This window comes from Ambystoma mexicanum, chromosome 1q, assembly GCF_040938575.1.
Source record: "Ambystoma mexicanum isolate Mex_15411 chromosome 1q, UKY_AmexF1_1, whole genome shotgun sequence".
NCBI classification, from domain to species: domain Eukaryota; kingdom Metazoa; phylum Chordata; class Amphibia; order Caudata; family Ambystomatidae; genus Ambystoma; species Ambystoma mexicanum.
In genome coordinates, this window is record NC_090922.1 from 900,253,400 (window position 1) to 900,270,673 (window position 17,274).

The 17,274-nt window shown below is 41.4% G+C and overlaps 1 protein-coding gene across 1 annotated transcript in view; it reads right to left on the reverse strand.

Annotated features, from left to right (window-relative positions):
- Positions 1 to 17,274, reverse strand: part of PLPPR5 (phospholipid phosphatase related 5) — a 1,134,012-nt gene that overhangs the window by 800,442 nt on the left and 316,296 nt on the right. The gene's annotated exons all lie outside the window — the stretch shown is intronic.

The window sequence follows — 17,274 nt, forward strand, 5'->3', positions numbered from 1 at the left end:
GTCCTGGACCGGCAGCCATCATGCTTTGCTTCTTATTTCAGAGATATGCTCTCTTCTGGGAATGTTTAAGGCAGCTCGGAGGGCATTGTTTTGTGTGACTAAGTTTTTTAATGCTAGTGGTTGAGGTGCCATCCAGTAAAACATTACATTAGTCCAGTTTCGACAGGATGAGGGCTCTGGCTAAGGTCAGGCAGCTGTTGGGTGAGAGGTATGGTCTACATGCGTTAATGAGTTTAGCCGTAAAGGCTGCTGAAAAGACTGTTGTGTTGACTTGTCTGGTTAAGGTTAATGAGGAGTCAAGTTATACGCCAAAGGTTTTTGACTTATTTTGAGTCAGCGATTGTGTTCCCGTCTATTGTGAATGATTTGTATCTGGGGTGGAGTTTTTTGCTGCTTTTTTGTGTGCCAACCAATAGTAACTCGGTTTTGTCATCATTTAGACAGAGTTCATGTTGGGCCATCCAAGATTGGATAATTTGATAAAGATTATTGAGTGTGGTAGAGTCTTTGTTCTAGTTTACCGAGAGGTGCAATAAGATATGCGTGTTATCTGTGTAATTGGTGTATGACACTCCAAGTTCATCTAGGCGGTCGAATAGAATATGTTAGTGAATATGTTATTCAATGTTGGTGAATAGAATATGTTAGTGAATATGTTGTTCAATGTTGGTGATACGCAAGATTCTTGGAGCATGCTTCAGAGGACTGGGGCAGGGGCAGTGTTTGCTATGTTAGAAAACACTCATTTTCTGCTTCGAGAGGAAAGATTCAATCCATGAAATATCTTTTGGTGAGAATTGGGCTGCGCTAGCTAAGTGACGACATAGTATTTTGTGGTTCACCAAGTCAAAGGCCACGGAGAGGTCTAGTAGCAGTAGGATAGCTAAGTTACCATTATCAATGATGGCGTCAATTTGGTTTCTATGGTCAAGGAGTGCTGTTTCTTTGCGATGTCTAGGTCAGAAGCCCGATTGGTGGAGTCCTAAGAGATTGTTTGTTTCCAGATGTTCTTGAATTTGGATATAGGCGGCACAGTCTAGGATTTTCAAAAGGAAGGGGAACATTGTAATGGGACGGTAATTGGTTGGGGTGTTCGGGTCGAGTGATGTTTTTTTTAGAAGTGGGAGGATCCACGCGTCTTTTAGGTTCTTGGGCATAGTTCTTTGTGCAAAGGAATTGTTGATGAGAGGTGATGAATTGGGCAAGTTCTGGGACACAATCTTTGATACAAGGGACAGGGCAGATGTCACCTTGACACCTTGAAGGTTTTAGTCTAGTGATAATCTTGATAACCTCTGGTGTGGAGACTGGCCTGAATTCGAAAGGATGAGGAGGCTTGGCTGTGGTGTGGGTGTCCGAGTTAGTATCGGGCATGTCCAGACAGAAAATGCCATGCCATAGTAAAAACATATGTTCTTTCTGACTATGTTCACTGCAAGCAGCAACCAAAAACATATTTTCTTCACTTGGTATTGCCCTTCACCAGTGCTCCCTCCAAGCTCGAACCCAAACACACATGGACATTCGCACAAGCAGTCATGCACCCAAACAGCCTTTCTCAGTCACACTTGCTTGTTGGAAAGAAGTCTTTTCTATTTGCAGTGCAAGTTGAAGACAGCTCACACTCAAAATAAAAATAACTAACAGAGGCAATGGGGCAATGGTGGGTTATTTAAAAAATAAATGACTGTCAGTTCTATGATTATGGTATTGCCAATGATTTTGAAATGTTTAAATTGTATGGAGTAAGTTCAAGGAGATGGTAAAGATATAGAGGGTTCTTTGTTGCCCATGTGGTAAATATTATGTGGGTCAAACATCAAAGAAGGTTAAAGAACATTGGACAGAACACAAATCAAACATACGTACAGGCAATAGCAAGTACCCAGTATATAGACATTTTCATGAATACAATGTAATATTGCACAATTGGATGTGTTGCTCTTGAAATAGTGCACTCACCCCCACCGGGTGGCGACATGAGCAAGAAATTGTCCCAGAGAGAGATGTTCTAGATTGAAAGACTCAACAATCTTTACCCACTAGTTATGAATTAAGAGTTTCATTTTGGCACCTTTCTATGAATATTACAGGTCTTATATGAGACAGTTAATCATGTATATTGTTATCATACGTTTGGCTAAGTACACTTGCTTAAACCAAATAATCTTACTGTGATACATTACAGTTCTTATCGAAGACAGTTGATTGTGTATTTGCTCACTATCTCTTGATCCTGAAATGTCATCTTATTTGGCCTACTATCTGATCTTACTATGCTTGCTATACTAATGAGACTGTTCTCAACCCTAGATTGTCAGTATGTGTTCTTCAAAAATATTTACCTATCTGCAGTATGTAATTTTGTTCCAATTTAGTACTAACCAGATACATTAACCCATTCAACACTTATATTGTTTTTACTCATTTCATTATTTCCAACAAGTTCCACTGGACATTCTCGTTACTTTGACTCTAAAACCTCCCTATCTAAAAATAACTCATATTTATTTGAGCTGATCACAATTGATGTAGTTCCATGGAACTTCCACATATTTTTATTAAAAAATGCCCCTATGTCCTCTCACAAAGATGCATAAAAATACATGGCATTATGACGCTAAAGGGGATGACATCATTATGACATCATCACATTACACGTCATATGACATCACTGTATAAATAGCAGCTATTTTGATGACCATGCTTATAGCCTCAGTTACTGCAGAGCAAAGAATGTCTTAAAGGTCAGGATATTGTCCCATTAAATACGGGTACTACTTGCCCTTAAACAGATCCCAAAATGGACTCTATACATTGCCATAAACAATCACTACACCACCATTACCATTCCTTTTACTTTATCCAGAATACTTGTTAACCCATGGTGGTCATTGAGAAGACATACTTTCAATACTCTTCTCCAGGAGGGTGGTCAGTTAACATTTCACTTCATTACCTTTTTGAGATGTATTATTCTACATCTTTGTATCTATCTGCATTATATTGCATTTTCCATTAGTAATAACTTGCAACTGTACTAGTTTCTTATTATGTAATGAAGAAGATTCCAATGTTTCTGTCAATCCTTAATCAAATTACAGAAGAGTACCTCAAGACTTCGTTTGTCGTGGTACATTGATCTGAATATCCACACGCAGGCCCACGGGTTTTGTCAAACTTGATTATAGCTCACAAAGTCCTGACAATTTTGCCAAAAATCATTTTGGCCATCATGGCTTTGTAAATCTACTTTTTTAAAGAAATCAGTTAATAAACCTGTATTTAAATACTGGGCCGGCCCAATAACTGACTGTGGTTTACTTTTGTAAAAAGAGTACTGACTTTGGTTTTTCCTATATCAGGTCTATATCTGGTAAGATTTGTTTCTTTTTCTTTTTTTATTTAAAGTGCAGACCTAGATCAACAGCAGTGTAGCACTGTACAGAGTGTGGGTAGCCAGCATTTGGACTGGAAACTTTTAACAGTAGCATACTACTGTGATGTATGCTTGTCAGCATGTGTGTCTTTTGGAATAAGTCCTCTTCATGTGTTATTGAAAGAGCCATGTTTTGAGAGATTTGTGAAATTGGAGAATTGTGGGGGCATTCTGAGCCTACACCAGGATAGAGTTCCCAGATGGAGGGTGCATGACAAGAGAAGGATTGTTTGCATGTTCTCTTTTTGCAGACGAGTTATGATTCACGCCAGTTGTTCAATTTGCTGTGCAAGGAGCGTGTGCCACCAAATATGTGGAGTTTAGCCACCAAGTATGCTGGTGTGCTACTCGTTACTGCTAAATATATGATACATGCAGTCTTGAACAGTATCCTGGTTTAGAGAAGATGCTGATGCAGTTTGCGTAGAATGGGGGTGATTCAGTCTAATTTCCATGCTCCCAAAATAAGATGGCTGCAGTATGGTGGACTGCTTTTAGGGGAGTCAGATGAACAGCTGGGAGCCCTGTCAGGAGAGCATTTCCCCCATCGATATGTGAGTCCACCAGGGCCTGCATTACTGTCCGAAAGTCTTGCAGCAGGATGAAGGGTTTGATTTTTCAAAGGGTAGATATTCTGAGCCAGGATTTTTGGGCCTTTTTGGCTATGTATTTCTGGAAGGACAGGCAGAGATACATTATGTCCTGCATGCTATTTACTCTCATGTATAAATGAGTACCATCCACGTTTTGGTGGATGACTATATTGGGATCTTTGAGGAGCGTGTCCAGACGGTAAGATAAAAATAACTTAACTTGACTATTGGGATTGGGCAAAAGATAATATTCTTGGAAGAACAACTTTCAGGCAATATGGTTACACAACATATGGAAAGAAGGCTACCAGTTTAAAATAAAGATAATCTACGTACATTGCAACCACCTAAATTGACAAATTCAGGATATGCATGTTGCCACTCCTGAAGACCAAGTTCAGGGCCACCACAGTGAACTTTCTCAGCACAGTTGTGCTCAAACTGAAAAAATGAAGATCAAATTATTCCAATATTTCTATTAGAACAGATGCAATGGGCCAGATCCTCAAAATCTTTTTTGCATCTCCTCACTTGTGCCCTAAAAAGCGGCAGCCCAATTCACAAAGGGCAACTGAGTGAGTGCATCTTGAGGCATAATGTTGACTAAGCAGACACCACACCCACTGCAGTTCAGTGTAAGATACAAGTACACATGAACACACTTGGAAATCTCTAACTAGCATATTTGTGGTTTCTGTGTGCACTGGGGTGAATGCCTAGTCCTACTTGTGTCTTCCCTCCAGCAAAGTTAGAACATCCTCAACCATGTAGCTTTTTTAATAAAGAGAATGGCTCTCAGCAACTCTGAATTAGTCACTCATGTGTGAATTCAATAAACACTCTGATGCCAGTGTGATTAAATGTGTTCTGCTCTGCAGGACTAAAAGGAGGAGTAAACCACCTACTCAGCCCCCACACCTCTACAAATTAACAGTGATGCCAATCGTAAAGGTTAACAGGTGCAGCTAAGAGATCTATCTCCATTGCTTTTTGAGGTAACATAGGCCATGGGAAGGCTATAAACACACAAGAGGTGTGCATTTGATGCAGGAGCAATCCAAACAGCAAAGTAAAACAGTCCACCTGAAAACGAATCTCCAATCAATCTTCTATAACATACCTACGCACAAATAACTATAAAAACACTGTAAACACCCACCCATGTAAGAGGGAACACATAATACACAATGGATAGAAAGATGCAGCATTTGAGAAATGAAAAAGGGGTTAGAGGAAATAAGCAACCACTATGAATTTAAAAGGATGTGTCTGTCAGTTAAAATCCAAAAATGTCCTAGTCAGTCTCTAGCGCCAAAGGTTGGACCACAGGAGCCATTGTGTGTCAATAGTATATTTCTGTTGTTCTTAAGCAGTTTGACAGCATCAGACCAGGTTTCAAGCTGTGCTGCGGTATGGGTTGAACCAAGTTTGGAAGCAGCATATTGTGCTGGATCAAGTGGCGAGTTGTTCTCCAGTCAGTTCTAGTTAGAAGCTTGTGCGGCTCGAGTGTGTTGATTGGTTGTGAAGTTCGGATGGCTCAGCAGGTTGAAATCGGGAGCCAGGTTTGTTCAAGATGTTTGTTACCACTGGTCCAAATTAGTGTGTGATGAGATGCTCCAGAGGTTCAAGTGTAGGCACAGTTGTCTTGATGCAATGACCTTGGTGATCCAATGTAGGGTGCAGAGAGGCAGCGGTTTGAGCTGGTTCACAGCGGTAAGCAGGTTGTTTGGGCCAAAGAGGTGGTGTACTGGTGTCATAAAGGTGGCTGCTTGGCATGATGTGGTGGCAGTTTGATGGTGTGCCAAAAGCAGCACCGGCAAGTCCCTCTGGTACATGTCTGGAGAACACAGTTATACTGAATACTGCCTCAACTGCTTGAAATCCAAATTTGAATCCAAAGAGGAGTGGGAGACACCCTCCTGTATAGGCAAAAGTCCACAGGGGATTACTTTCTGGGTCCAATTCCTGCTCCTGTGACATGTGGGCTTTGCCTTCTTGCATTGTACCCAAAGTACCTTGTGCTAAATAAAGAGAAGACAGGAAGGAGAGAGTGGTATGGAGAGAAAGAAGATGGTAGACTCTTCCTCCAACTTTGCTTAGCTCCACTTGTCTACATTGACCACACCTCCTTCCCTTGACTATAGCATTAAATCCCCCTTTGGTTTGTAACACCCTGGTGTGAGTTTAGTCCTTTTGTGTAGGCTGTACCTTTTAATTCCTGTTTCCCTGGACAGACAATTCCCTGGACAGCTGCTGCTGATGGCTGTCTATGATAGGGAGAGGTGCTACCTGTGTTAATAAAGTATTGAAAGGGTGGTATCTCCTAATGGCTCCTGTACTTCTGGGTGCAAAAGGACAGCCAGTCTAGGTAAAATACACATAGTCTGTTCATGGCTGGGCTGGGCTAGTCTCACAGGGCTGACATAAGTATAATACCAATTTGATGTGGCTTACACTGCCACCAGGATAGTATCTCATAGTTATGTGGTTTGGGGAAAGAGGTGCATTTCTTAAATGTAGCCCCATATACTAAGTTTACTTGGCTGTCACTACAGCTGTCAAGAAGGCACATGCAACCTCTGAACCAGCTCTATGCCACTGAAGAACAAACACTGCAGATCAGGATAAAGATTCAGGAGGGCAAGTGTAGACACTATACATTGGGCATGGAGATTGCAGAAGGAGGGGTCTGGTTAGCAGGCCACCCTTTCTGAGATAGAATGTCCCGCATTATTTTTTATTATTAATGCAAATCAAATAAACTAGGGCTTTTATACCATTGCCAGGTGGAAATCCTTCACAGCCACTTGTTATCACAAGGAAGTAACTGCAGCACATGTTGGTACTTTGCAGAGGATTTTGGAAGATGATTAACAGAAGATCCTAGCACTGGTTTAAGAAGGGCTGTGTCTTCACTTCAACACCAGAACTTTAAAAGGAACTATAAAGTAACAAATGGTGATTTGAGTTTTCCCAACCAAATTATTTATGTAGGGAGAGGTTTATGGTGTTGTGCCAAGGATAAAGTGGCGTATGACATTTTAGTGCGATTTTCTATTACCTATCATCCAAATAAATAAATAAATATATTTCCTGTACACCAGCCTGGTTCTTGGCTCATTGGTAGCTCAGGGGGAGGGACCCAAGGGGTATGATATGCAACAGAAATTGGGATGAATAAAGAACTGACATTCAACCGTTTGTTGTGTAACACCTAGATTTGGGAGGGAAGAAACTACCTGTGTTGAGGGTGACCTCTTAATAATCTGTTACAAATTGTGTGCTTGTGAAAGGGATTTCGGTGACTATTTTTGACTCATGATAAGTGCATTGTGACTTGATGCAGTTGCATTAAGGTGGAGGGAAAGTCAGCTTCATTTTGTTAAAGTGCCGCAAGGACTTGAACCCACGTTCCAGGGTAGTTTATAGGTGAAATATTATAATTGTTCAGAAATTTTGATTTGGCATTGTGAGTGGAAATTAAGCAGGAAAAGGGTGATTTTTGCCCCAGCGCAAAGGAAACTCTAAAAACATGAACACAATTGAATTAGATGATGCCAGGATACACTCCCTTACTTAGGTGTTCATTTGTGGTGGGTGGACAGAGGCGGATGAAGGGAGCTGGCAAGCTAAAATGATGCAAGATGATACATCTGAAGAAATTGACATTTGATGTTAAGGTGACATATGGCACAAAGCATTAGAGCAATTGTATATGACCCATAATGCTCAAGATGGACTGAGTTCAACAGCGCAGCTCACAATTTATCTATACTTGCACTTTCCAGTTAATAGAAGAGAGAGTGCAGAAGAGTGAGACTTGTATGCAGAATCAGACTGAGAATCTAAATGAGGCGCAAAAATAACTTAAACAATTAGTTGAACAGGCACAGCAGAACCCTATTTTTGAGTTAAAACAAGAAAACTTCATGGAACAACGCAAACATAAGTTAAAAAACCAGCACCAAGATGCACATAAAGAGTGTGTGAAAAATATGAGCACACTGTAACATAAGGTAAATTATCAGAATATTTATAATAGAGGGCTATTAGATGATCTTAGATGATCTTATGGCCTTTCAATTACAAATAAAGGAGTTGAAAAATGAAAACAGTCAGTTAAATAAAAAATGGGTTGATTCCTAAATTACTTTGATCAGATATATCAGCAGGCGTATACTTTAAAACAACAAAAAATGCAACTGGTGAATGGATCTCAGAGAAGATCGATGCAGAAAAGAGTCAGTCACGTTCTCAGGAACTGACTGGAAATAGCCAGGAAAATGTAGAACTCATGGAGCGTGTGAGACAAGCAGAAGCTGACCTGGTACAAGCAGTTCAGTGTACAAACACACACGAGAAAGAGATTGGCATTTGTAAGCAAGCTGCTTTGAATCTGCGCACACAATGCAGGCCGAATAAAATAAAAGTGAGTCAAGTCAGAATGAAATCGGGAAATTAAAAGATCGATTAATGGGCCAGAGTAAAGTGCTTGAAGCCATTCTGGCCCAGGTCTCAGAGTTAAAAAGCCAGCTCTCTGAACACCATCAGGAAATAATGACAGAGAGAAGCATGTGTGAGAGTTTGGCAAATAAAAATTTAAAAACACAAACAGGCACTGATGCACCCTGACCAATCAGAATATGGGAAAGGGCCCTCTGATCGAGGGGTGATGCCCTCCCCATCAACTACATGCCAGTTAACCACAACTTCCTATGGGCCTACTGCAACTGACCTCATGCTTTCCACCTACAAAGCCCAAGTAAACATGAGGCACCTAGACATACCAGGCCTAGCCAAGCCGATCCTGAAGGCCAGTCCTACTCTGAGATTTAGGAGTACTGACCTCTATCACACAGAGGGGAAGGTGGCTGGACCAGTGTGTCTTGGGAAGTAAAGAATAATCCAGTGAGTACTTCAGACAATGAAAAATCCCTTGATGAGACAATTAGGGAGTCAGGCCTAAAAAAATGAGATTGCAGAAATCTTGCTTCACTGGAGAAAAACATTAAAAGCTTGAGCCAGGAGGGGCATCTTAAATACCTTGTTACATCAGGGGAAAAGGTGAATTTCCCTAGACTGTCTTGATGGGGGGAGACTATACAGTTGACTCAGTCTCAAAAAAGTCCTGGAGAATTCACAGCGGCACAGACCCAGTGGTTCTGGGAGCTATTCCTAGACTCATAAAGATAGGGAACACCTAGAAGAGAGGGAATGGAGTACCAATGGCAGCTCTGAGTCAGAAGGTAAATGGACTCAGGTGCAGAGAAAAAAGAAGACAGGGAAAAAAGTAGGGTTATGTCAAAACCCAATTAGACATATCAAGGCCATGAAGAGCTTCATGACCCCATACAATAAAAACGCTAAGTATTCGGTGTGGGAACATCTGGAATTGTATGATATCCTCATTTGGAATTAAAAATGACATACACTGTATGGAGTTTGTGAAATGGGCATTCACTCTTTAGTTCTCCAGTTTCTTTTTGGAACTGGAGTACCAGAATCATTATACATTGCCACTTATAAGGGGGCCATTTTGAAACATTTTTCCACACAAAGACCTGTAAGGCTGCATATAATTTGCAATGTGGGGAGAATCAGGCGCCTACGAAGTTTGTGCAGGAGATGAAGTGGGCATAAACTCAGACCAACCAATGGTTGAGCACAAATAGTATGGAGTTCATAACTACATATTTCCATGTGCTCCTGAAAAACAGAGAGTCATACATAATGACTCACTTGGTGCATGATTTTCACAAGAACAGGACCCTGGATTGGGTGATTGAACTGGCTACCAGGATCTATGAGGTCCAGAAGCCCAGTAAGAGTGAAAACAATCCCAAATCCCCCAAACCATCTAACACCCCTGTTGCTGTGAAGGTGATGGAGGTAAATGTTACTCCTCCATTGGATCTGGAGACAGAGGGGCCTAAAAGTAACCCTGCTGCCTAAAAGCAAAATGGAAGGGAGCAGGGACCCCTAACCCAGCCCAATCGAATGGAAGACAGGCAGGGACACAAGACAATGATCCCTCAGACCCTGCCACCTATGTAAGCCCTAGATACAAGAGTATCAAACCAATTGTGGGGTATGTATACATTCCCCTGGACCAAGTGGGAACCAATCAGGTAATATCTACCACAGGAAACTTCCCTCAAAACTGCCCTCAAAAGAGAAGTATCACTCCATCTCCCAATTTGAACTTTGTCCCCAGATATCCACCAAACCAGATCTTCCAAAATAATCCTCCTCTCTCCCAGGTTCCAGGACAATAGCTCCCTGAACCCGGAAGAAGGGAGATTGAGGATGTAAAATTATGGGGGGAAGTTTCCAGTACCCAAGCTCCTCTGGGAAAAGGGATAGTTACCCTTTTCGGGAGCAGCAGAGGTATGACTCGAGATCTCCCTATAAACAAGAAAAAGGTCTTGCAGCTGGGCGACAGCTCTAGCAACTCACCGATGACCAGGGGTGCACGCTGAGGGCTATGTCCAACCCTCATCCTAACCCTGCTTCCTAGAATGCGCCCATACTCAGGGCTGATGGGCTGATGCTCTGGGAGGCAATTGACAGGAGGAAATGTCCGACAAACCACAGGTTCCTGAGGAGGCAGCCAAGATGGAGGGGTGATGCCAAGCCCTAGAGGAAGCTTTCTTTCTCACACAGACAGAACCCCTAGAAAACTCTCAGCTTGAAAGTGACTCTTCTGCCACTGAAATGTTAGAACCCAAAGAGAAAAAGGTAAGTAGGAGAGGCCAATGAAGAACATATTTTGCGGAGGAGCACAAGATCATTCTCTTTGAAAGAGAAGAGTCCCTGGAGGACTTAGGTAAGGACATCTTCTCTTTCAGTAATGGGAGGGTCCCTCCCAAAGAAAAATGGGTCCCATAAGACCCTGAGTGGGACAGGATAAGTATGGAGACTGACCAAGAACAGGAAAAAATTCAAACTCCAAAATGTGAGCCAGAATAGAAAATGAGGGGTCTTTTCCCCCAAACAGGTTCTGAAAACTGCCCCAGGAAAAGGGGACCAGCAAAGAATCGGAGGAGAAATAGGACTCCCCAAATCCGCCCATTGATAGTTGTAACATTTTCTTCATAGATTCCCTATTTCTGACAATGAAAATTGCCCATGATCACACAGTGTCAGGGTTCAATATTAAGAAAATGACCATCGGGTGGTCAAATAAGTCACAATTTCTTTGCACCTTGGAGGAGAAAGAAGGACGATTTTGTGCACCAGTCAAGGTTAAGGGTCAGTGTGAATTATCAGCACTGGTGGAAACTGGATCCCAAGTCACCTTCCTGTCCAAAAAGACCTCTGAACAACTCAATTCAGGATTAGGGAGGGCCACTAAATTCCCCTGATACTACTTTCCGGACAACTCCAAAATGTTGACAGGAATGACATTTCCGTCGAAGGGACTTCGGATGTGGATATAAAATTTGGGGCGACATAGACTAAAACATCCGGTGATAGTCTTGACACCTTAGGAGGTTCTCACCTCTGATCGACTGTGTAACCAAGGTCCTCTGGACCCAGACTAACCAGCCTTTAAAATTAAAAATGAGTGCCAATTATATAAGCATGAATGGTACCTGTCAATTAATTGATCAACGTTCTGAGAATGTATAATTCCATTTCAAGAATGACCAAGAATGCAACATCACTGTCATCTCTGTAGGAGAACAAACTGTTGATGGTAACCCTTCTCCATTCTGGAAAATCAACCTTCCTCCCAGTTTTAAGTGGCAATCCACACTGGAAAGGAACACCGGAAAACGTTACACCAATCCAAAATCAGAAGGAAGATTGATTCCCATTAAACCAGATAAGGAAGAGCACCTCAAAGTCTGACGGACATACAGAAAAAGGGAGAACTGTTGCTTTAACCCATTCAGTTAAATGAGGGACAGGAGCAGGTGCTCGCCAAAGTGTGCCTGAATAATAAAAGGAGCTTCATCAGCAAAGAATTATTCTGGAAACTCCCAATAGACCAGACCATTCCCACATTTAAATTGATTGACACATGGGAAGTAGGTCTGGAAACCCCAAATCCCAAACATTTCCTGCCTAGAAGGTGTATGCTAAACATTTCATTTGGCAACAAAAGCATCAAGTAAGTTGTTAGGTCGTGAGAGATTTCCCTTCCGTCTTTTATCTGGGCAGTGACATTCTCAAATAATTCAGAATCAATTTGAGCCTAATTAATGATAAAGCCTGGTCACAACTGGGGGATGTTGGATGTTTTTCCCCACTAGTCCAGGCCCTGCAACATTACTGTGCATTGCTTGCATCAGGATCAACAGAATGGCCATTGGAAAGCATTCTGCTCACTAAAATCACCCAGAAATGTGCAGTAAAAATCTGAAAAATAGGACGCCATCCACTTTTGCCTATGTCAGTGGTAACACAGGAGACCACTGCCAAAACCCAGCATTGGCTGCCTACAAAGCAAAGCTGATTGCAAAAGAAACACAGAGCTGTGTGAAAATCCGTTTTTCTTGGATGTCAAATTTGCAAAAATCATAACTAACAAACCAACCAAAAGACCCAACCTCCTTGTTGGATGTTAAACATAATTCTACTTCAAGAATCCACCTAAATACAATGTCCACAGAAGTTCACTTATCAGAAGAAAATCCACATTGAAGATTGCTTGCTTGGAGAAATATGTCAAAAATGGGTGCAATACCATTACTCGCCTCTGTCAGACGCTGGCGATCTCTAAATCTGACAGGAGAAACGTGTGTCTAAAAAAACTAAATATGCCAAAGAAGGGATTTCCATCAAATGCAATATAGGGTGCCACATTTTGATTTTCATGTTGAGAAAAAATACTGGAATTGAAGATATGTTTGCTTATTTTAAATTTGTAACTGTAATTTTTCACAAGGAACTATGTCACAATTGACCATAAGGTAACCTGATTCAGCTAAAACTTCAAAGAGGCTTTCTTCCCCTGAGAACATACCACCCTGTTCCTTCCCACCAAAAGGAGAGGATATTGCATTGGCATGTTAATGAGAAGGGGAGGAGACTTCCTCTGCTGCTCTGAGTGTAGACAAAGGACTCCATTGAATTGAATAGAAAATGCTAATTCGGGTGTAACTGACAAGAACTGCCGAGGCAGGTAGAAGCCATCTGATGCTCTGACTCAGCCAAGCTTTGGAGGCGGGCCAGACTGAAAATGTGGATTGGAAATTGAAGTAACTGTATGTTTTAGAAAAAGACTTATAGCAAATTGTACTGAACTGATACAAATATGAAATGTATAGGTTGTTAAAATAAAAAAAAATCACTCACAGTTTAAGTTTAAAACTTATCTGGAATCTGTGCGACATTCAGAGACTGAACCACACAATTTTTAATATTGTAGCTATTGTGATTACGATAGGAACATGAAAAATTACAGGAATATGCCCAGAGGGTATGTGCATGTATGTATAAAAAATTGTACAGATCCGAAAATGTGTAACCAACCAAAAACGTGAACAACTGTCATTTATGAACCAAAACTCGTAGAAAGATAAGATTTGGACAGAAACGTACCTTAGTCAATCTGTCATGTCATTATGTATTATTAACAAGATGTGCATCTTGGAAATATGTTTTTTGGGAAAAATAGATTTTCTAAGTACAAGCAAAGGGGAGGGATTTTTTCTGGACCCTAAACCCAGTGTCACTCTGACACATGATGACACATCAAGACACACTATAACTTTCTCCAATCAGGAGAGGGGGAATTCTCTGACCTATCAGATCCTTAGAGGGTTGGGCCTTGTGTATCAGCCTCCCCACCCACTTTGGAAAATGGATAAATAGGTACTGTTGAGGACCCACAGACACACACTTTCACTCATCAACTGATCCACTGGCGAAGCACCCTGCAGGAAGATCCAGACTCCAGAACTTAGATCCAAACTCTAGAACCTAGATCTAGACTCCAGAACTCTGAAGCAGAGGCCTAACCCAAAGAGCTGAACCCTTTTCAGCAGGTTTTTAAAAAATCTATTAACCTGATTTAACCCCTAAACTTCCACAGGGCCTAACCCATTCAACAGCATGGCTGAGCTGTTTGCTACTTCTGGCCAACGACCTTTGCTAGAACCCAAGAACCAGATCAGTCCAGCAGAGCTGTAACCCAGAACCCATCAGATCCAGTCCAAGAGGCTGTGCAGAGACCAGAGTGCTGAGAGCAGAACCAAGCGCCTGAGACCTGTCCGGTGGCGAGCGAAGTCCAGGCCAAACCCTTGACCAGATCTTTGGCGGGTCTATTTTAAACCAGAGTTGTGAGTATTTAGCGTATAATTGTCCATAGTCATCTCTTAGTTTAAAGTAATCCATCCAACCCATTCCAACATATCCAGACTGCATTGTAGAATCTCTTTTGTCCATTCTGAATCCTTTCTCATCCATCTAATCCTGTGATAATTGTTAGTGTAAGCCAACCTGTTTGTAATTCAAAGTGCAATTTCATTAGAAATCTGGACTCCTTTTGAGAAAAATCGACCTCTACTAAAACCTCTGTAACTTTTGAACCGTATGTGTTAGGAATGAAATGTATTTATTATTATTTCTCCGTAATCGCGTTTCTCGCACGCGGAAAAGTTGCTGCAAATTTGCATTTGGCTACATTTCACCACATATAAAAACAGCTATTTCTTGATTTCAACTTCTGAATTTCGTTTTCCATCTGCTAACCATTCAACAATCATTGCTAGCGTTGACCTGAACCAATCCAAAGCAACTCTCACTAGTTCTGAATCTCATTTAGTGGATTAAAATCAGTTTAGCATTTTTCCCATCCAATTCCAACTACATCTAAAAGCAATTGACCTGTTTTAAAATCATTACTGTTTTCTCTAAGCTTGCTGGGGGGAATCGAGATTGAAACTGCAAATGTTGATGGTTATTCCTGAAACATGTGTGCCCTCATTCCATCTATTCATATTGCATATTGGGGGAGTGAGTAACAGGGGGAAGAGTGATCCCATTGTCTTTGATTGAAGTCATATCAAGTTGTATTTCTGTGTTGCATTCCTTCCTATCATTGCAATTTCTTGAACCCACATAAAGTATTCTCCGCTATATTATTCTTCCTATTCCTACTCCTAATTGATTAAAGAGATTGTTGATATTGTCATATTACCCATTGCCGATCATTGTTCATATTCATAAGTGTGATATTCATATATTATCCATATTTATAAAAGTGTGATATATATATTGTTCAATTCTTCAAACAAATCTTTTAATTTGCAAAACAAACCTATTTCTTGGTTCAGTGAGACCGGGGGAATTCAAAGAGAGGGGTGTTATATAAGGGTACATCATCCAGAATGAAACAAACTTTTGACACAAAAATATATAAATAAGGGTTTCCATTGGGCATCCCATACTAGGCATTGACTTAGTTGGAGTGCTGGGTTGAAATCACTTACATGGATAACCCCATGGGCTTTGACCACACTGAAAAAGTATTTCAGACAGCTAATTTGCTGCCTTATGCCATTGAAGTCAAAGTGTGAGAAGAAGATACCATCCCAGGAAAGGTGCAACAATTCATTATTCCCCTCAAAACTAAGCGAGGACAGAACCTCAAACATCAGGATGCCCATATACAATGAAATTCCCATCTCCAACAACAAGATTCATATTTAAATCGGACGCCTCTAATAGATCTAGAACACAACACCATTTGAATATTGGTGGATAACAGCAACTGTCCAAGTATCACTTTGGGCACAGACACCTTTATTGGATTGGCAATTGATGACGAACATTAATCTATTGATTTAGGTAATGAAATCATGGGACCAATCCCAAACAAATGTTTCAACATAAGCGACAGTATTCATCCTGAAAATATTTTTTACTAAGCATGGGTGAAGAGGTGATCTGTGACATTAGGAAGGAGGAATTAGTGTTCAGAGTCAAGGACCACTACCTCAGATCCATGGAACCTACTGTCCAGGTCAACACCATGAAAACAGATCTCTCCACCCAACTGAAGGATACCAGTGAGATTGCCTAGCCTGAGGTCTTTCCCAGTTTCAAGCAGATGGTCGAGGAAACGATCAATCTTGCTCATGCCTACAAGACCGAGGAGAAAAGGCAAAATCTGAAACAGGTCTTCCTGGAATTCAAAGATATCTTTTCAATGGACGTATGCGACTGTGGACGCACATGGACACATTCAACCACCATACCCACAGACCCTGAGATGGCTTCAGTATTTGTCAAACAATACTGCTTACCACTCGCATCCATGGAGTCATTCACAGAGGTTATTAATAGCTAAGAATCCTGTGGGATAATTTGTCCTATCCACAGTACCTTCAACAACCCAGTACTGGGGATACTCAAACCAAACGGCCAATGGAGACTATGTGCGGACCTGAGGGAGTTGAACAAACGGGTTCAGCTGTCAACATGGCCCTTACCTACATCAATCAAGGGCTGGCCCAGATCCATGTGTCAAAGGTGTACACCGTCATTGCACTGACCATCGGCTACTGAACAGTACCTAAGAGTAGGGAAGACCAGTACAACCTTGCCTTTACCTTTCGGGGGAAGTAGTATGTATATGTGGACCTGATCCCCCTTTGGATACATAAACTCTGGCAATGAGTTTAACATCTTTGTACATAGGGCCATGCCCAATTTGGGCAAAAGGTGGAAACCTGCCTTATGTGGATGATGTTCTGATCAAGAGCTTAACTGTGTAGGAAAATATAGCAGAAATCTGTTATGTTCTAACACAGTTGCAGAAAGCCTTTGCAAAACTGTCCTTTCAGAAGGTACAGTGGTGTAAGACCTGAGTGAACTTCTTAGGGCATGAGATCACCCGAGGGTCTTAATCCCCATGCAAAGAAGGCGGAAGCCTTAATGAAATTAAAAGACCCTGCCTCTTTGTGAGAATTAAGAAGCCTTCTTGTACTCACTAATTATGGTCAGAAGTTCATTGAAGACTACGCAGAGGTCACTCAACACATTGGTCCATTTATTAAAGGCCAGAATCAACTGGGAATGGGGTCCAGAACAAGCCAAGGCATTTAATAAACTGAAAAGAGCCTGCCAGGCTTCTTGTTTGGCTTACCCCATAAAGAACAAGGAGTTCTGCTCGGAGACAAGTTTCTCAGATACTTTCCTAAGAGTGGTGTTGTATCAAGAGCACAACAAGGTCAACAAAGTCACCTTGTACGAGAGCAAGAATGTGTCCTCTGTGGAGGAAGTCTCCAA